At 38.3% G+C, this 5,253-nt stretch overlaps 1 pseudogene; it reads right to left on the bottom strand.

Annotated features, from left to right (window-relative positions):
• Window positions 1-1,532: 1,532 nt before the first annotated feature.
• Window positions 1,533-2,312, bottom strand: LOC124974354 (tripartite motif-containing protein 44-like; annotated as a pseudogene).
• Between the last annotated feature and the right edge of the window lie 2,941 nt (window positions 2,313-5,253).

Raw genomic sequence — 5,253 nt, 5'->3', positions numbered from 1 at the left:
TAATAGTCCAAAGTTCCAAAAATGTTCAGCTATGACAATAAGTCAATAAGTAACTTGTGGCATATTCATAAAATGGACTTCAATACATAATGAAAATGAATCACATTCAATGGGTGAATATTACAAACATTTTAAAAAGAAGCAAAACTCAAAAGAATGCATAATAAAAAAACAATATCAATAGCGTGAAGTTCAAGTAAATTTAGGAATGCATACATACCTGGTGTAAGTATAAAAATAAGCAAGGAAACTACCCCAAAGTCAGGATAATGTGTACCTATGGGGGACAGAGATGGTTGTAACTGGAAAAGGACATGAGTGGTGTCAATATTGCTAGTAATATTCTGCTTCTTACCTGGGTGGAGGTATATCACTATTTGCCCTATAATTGTTACTGTGCATGCTTTTACACACTTTCTGAATGTGTGAATTACAATAATAAGAGGAATAAGAAAGGAAAAATCTTAATTCAAGGGATCTTCATTATCAAAATATATGTTATCCAGCTAGGTGCAATGGCACATGCCTGCAATCCTAGAGACTTGGGAGGCTTAGGCAGGAGGATCACAAGTTAGAGGCCTGCCTCAGCAACTTAGCAAGACTCTCAGCAACTTGGCAGGGCTCTGTCTCAAAATAAAAAATAAAAAATAATTGTGGGTGTGGCTTAGTGGTAAAGCTCCCCTGGGTGCAATTCCCATTAGCAAAACAATTTTTGTTATCCCAGTGCCAGCAACTATAAGGCTTAGGGAGCAAGTCATCATACTATGACAACATGTACTAATGTTCTGATCACTAAATGTTGATCACACAAACTTCTCAACTTGATTAACAACAAGAGTTTCTCTTGCTTCTTGTAAGCATTCACAATACAAATAAATTTGCAAATTCATTCCTTCATCAAAGATTTACTCAATTCTACTACTTGCCAAACATCATTCTCAGGGTACCAGCAGGGTCCAAGATAAGCAAATGCCCAGACGGAGAACCTGAGAAACTTCATTTCTACCTCCATTTGGCCCTTGCCCTCTACTCTCCTACCGAGTTTCACACACGATGAACCAGAAAGCAGCAATCCAAAGCACAGAGTAATTATGAAAATCACTACCCTAGGGAGTCTTCCTTGCAGAGAAACCACTGCTTGAATTCAGTTGACAAAATCATGGTTTCCTGTTTCTGAGTAGGCAGAGATCCCCTTACCAAGAACTCTCACTCAACGTACTAGTTTTAACAATGGCATTGCTTTGGAGAGTGGCCAAAGTGGGGTCAAAAACTTTCTAGGAATGCTTTGCCTGGGATCCAGAGACAAGAGGCTTGTGACCTTTCAGAAATTATATACTAGATTTTGTATGTACTGTATTTATTTCTCAGATTAAAGTTCATACATTCATGTGATTCTCAAGGTTGTTCAACCAAAAAGGATGAATAAAACCAGCTACCAAGTTGAAGAGTCTAGCTTTGAAGGATAAATCCATGTAGTTACTGCTAGGTCATCTCAATTGAAACCAGGTGTCCTGACCCATAGACCTGGGTTCTCAATGTTGAACATTTACTCTTAGTTCTTGGAAGGCTTCATTTAGAGTGGAGAGCTGGTGGTCCTGGTGAATACTGATAACTGGACACAGATGAGTTGCCTTTCTTACTGGCAAAAGGCGCTCAAATCAAGCCCATGGTCTGGACACTTTCTCTTGGTCAATCTCTGCTTTAATTTCTATTTCTGGGTCAAATTTGCTTTATGCCTCAGTTTCTCCTGCGGCCTCAGCCTCTCCTGGTTGTCTTCCTCTGCCTGGTTTTCTTGCTTCTCCTCCATTTCCTTCTCACTGTCCTCTTCACTGTCTTCCTTTGACTTGCTCTCTCTACCTGCCTGACTTTCTACCTCCCCCTCCTGCTCCACCTTGGCCAACCTCTTCCTTCCCAGCTCCTCCCCGCGCTGTCTCTCGAGGTAGAAGCCTCGGCACCATGCATGTGCCTGGCCAGGCAGTGAGGAGGAACTTCTGCCCATGCGCCCCGGCGTGGTGGCTCCAGGAGCAGAAGCCACATTCTCTGCATCCTTCCTTGCCTGGAGCCTTGTAGGGTTCTGGCTCCTAACATGCGGTGTCGTGAGGCAGCTCCTCAAAGGCCGGGTTTGTGCTGTGCTGCTGCCTGCAAGGTCTCAGGGCCTGCGGGCTCCTCACTTCCCCTCCCCACAGCGCGGATCCCCTCTGCAGGAGTCCCTGCCCGGCTGGGCAGCGCAGTCCTGGAGCACCGGGCACAGGTCCTTCTGTGTGCTCTGTCTGTGTGTGTCTTGTGGGGCTTGAAGACAGGGCCTGGTGCATGTGGTGCATGCTAAGCATGTGCTCTAACTGTGAGTCGCACCCCAACCCTATGTCTAGCTTTTTTCTCTCAGCATGTTTGCGAGACTCATCTGTGTTGTTCTGTGTACTAGTAGTTTATTTTTTATTGCTGATAATGATCCATTGTATGATTATATGACAAAATGTTTTGTTTTTCTGTTGATGGATTTTTTATTTTGTCCAATTTTTAATTATCAGGAATAATGCTGCCAGGAATATTCTTGTCACTCATGGGCAGTGAACTAATTTTTCTTGAGTATCTTGGGGTCAGTGCATGTTATAGTTTTATAAAAATATAAAATATTATGAATTAAAAATAATATGCATGAGAGTTCCAGTTTCACCATATCTTCAGCAACAGTTGATAATGACCATTTAAATGTATTAACCATTTTGCTGAACATCCCTCTGTGGTTTTAAAATGGATTTTTGGTAGTGTTCTGAATACCACTTGGAATGTGTGTTGATCATTAGAATGTCTTTTTTGAAATACTTGTTCAAGTCTTGTGCTCATTTTAACATTGAAATGTCTTTCACTTATTGATTTATAAGGTTTCTTTGTATATTCTGTATATAGATTCTGTATTAGTTGATAGCTGATGTATTTACAGTCTTAATGATATCTTTGATAATGAGATAGATGTTCAAGATTTTAGTTAGCTCTGATTTATCAATTTTCTGCTTTGGTTTAATGCATTGTGTGAAATAACAAATCTTTACCTATCCCAACCCAATGTCAGGAAAATATTGTTTTCCTTTAGAAGTTTGATTGTCTTAGTTTTTGAATATAGGTGTAGAATAAACCTAAATAGCAAATTTCTGTGTATAGCTTGAGTTAAGAATAAAGATTTATTATTTTCCATGCTTGTCTCATTTCCACAATTTTAAAAAAGACCATCTTCCCCTATGTAATTGCAGAGGTAATTTTAGATGTAAATCAAGAAAACATAGAGTAATCCCCTTCTTCACTGTGCTTTTTATTTCCACAAAACACCTACTCAAAGGGAAAAGCACAGTAGCAACAGAATATTAGAGATTGAAAGGGGCTGGTTATTTTGAGAAAATGATTTGTGTCTTTTTCTTGAAGCAAGCTCATTCTAAAACAGCAGAAAAAGACAAAACCACATTTAGACACAAGCAAGTAAGTAAGCTCAACACCTAGGGAGGTGCTGGTCACTGCATCATATTAGGTGAAGTGAAATCAAAAGGGAACTTTTAGTTTGGGGAGTCAGTCTTGTAAAGTTCCTACATTTTGAATCAGACTTTTTGTATTTTTAAGTCTCACTGCTGTCACTAAATGACTGCCTGCCTGCCTCTGGGTTAGTCAAGGATTTTCATGGATCTAGATTTCCTCACCTTGGGGTGAGGAAAATTAGGTAGTTGGACTCGATGACATTTAAATTTCCTCCAACCTCTAAAATTTTGTGATCTTTTCCTAGACCATGAATTCTTTCTTTTTTAGTGCTCTTCCTTTGGTTCAGCAAATATTTATTGAGCCCCTATTTTGTTCACATACTGTGAAACAAAGACACATGTTATGTGATTTAATTTATAAGTACTGTTCAAAATATACAAATTCACAGAGATGAAAGGTAGATGAGTTGTTTCTGGGGGATGAGAGTAGATGACAGTGTGATGACTAATGCATCGTGAGTTTCTTTTACGAGTGAGACAACTGTTCTGGAATTTGATAGTGTTGATGGTGGAATGGTAAAGAATGAAATAAATACATACAACATTGCCCTTATTTTATCTCATGGTATATGGTTAGTACATAAAGACAACTGTGGTAGAGTATATTTTGCAATGGGCACATAATCTAGATTTGATTGTATTGATAGTGGGAATTTTGGGGGGTTAAAGGTGTTTGAACTCAGGGACAGTCAACTAGAAGTATCTCTATTGATTTTGTATGCAGATGGCTTCTCTGTTGGTGACAGGGGTGTATTGAAATTGTTGAGTATTGTTGAATTGGGGTCTATCTGAGACTGAATATTAAGAAGTATTTGTTTCATGTAATTAGTTGCACTGACATTTTGGCACCAATATTTCCTATTGTTCCTCTTGGATTGTTCCCTTTAGCAGTATGTAGTGACATTCCTGTCTCCTCTCACTAATTTTGACTTGAAAATCTGCTTTTTTGGACATGATAATAGCTTTCCCCCACTTGTTTTCTTGACTCCATTGGCATGAAATATCTTTTTCTATCCTTTTACTTCCAGTGGATGCCTTTGTCTGTTAGATGTATTTCTTATAGACAGCCAATTGTTCAATCTTGGTTTTGAATCTATTCTGCCAATCTATTTTAATTGGAGAGTTGAGAACCTTTATATTCAGAGTTATTATGGAGAGGAGTTTAATGTTTTCTGTCACTTTGGTTTGTTTTATGTGTTTAACTCAGTCTTAATTTTCATTTCTTACATGCATTTCTTGTGAGCTTCATCTATTTGAGGGCTCTAGGGTTCTATTTTTTAGGTTTCCTCTGTGCTTACTGCTGTAGTGCCATTATAATGGATATGAATTTTTTTGTTTATCTATCTTTGACAGTTTTAATTTCTACTATGAATCTGAATGATAGCCTTTCTGGATATAGAAATCTTGACTGGTAATTGCTTCCTTCAGAGCTGGGATTGTCTCATTCTAAACCCTGGCTTTTAGAGTCTGAGGTAAAAAAGTACTACATGAGCCTTATTGGTTTGCCTCTAAATGTGATCTCATATTTTTTTCTCTTGCAGTATTTAATATTCCATTCTTATTCCTAAGTTGGCCATTTTGATGATGGTGTGTCTTGGAGAGTTCTTTTGTCATCTTGTCTATTGTCTTCTGAATATGAATGTCCATCTCATTCATAAGGTTTGAAAATTTTTCTGCTGTTGTTTCATTGAAAAGGTTCTTCATGACATTAATATATATCTCCATGTCT

Source organism: Sciurus carolinensis, unplaced genomic scaffold (genome assembly GCF_902686445.1).
Source record: "Sciurus carolinensis unplaced genomic scaffold, mSciCar1.2, whole genome shotgun sequence".
NCBI lineage: Eukaryota > Metazoa > Chordata > Mammalia > Rodentia > Sciuridae > Sciurus > Sciurus carolinensis.
The sequence above is the reverse complement of the archived record's forward strand: the minus strand, read 5'-3'. Positions and strand labels throughout refer to the sequence as shown.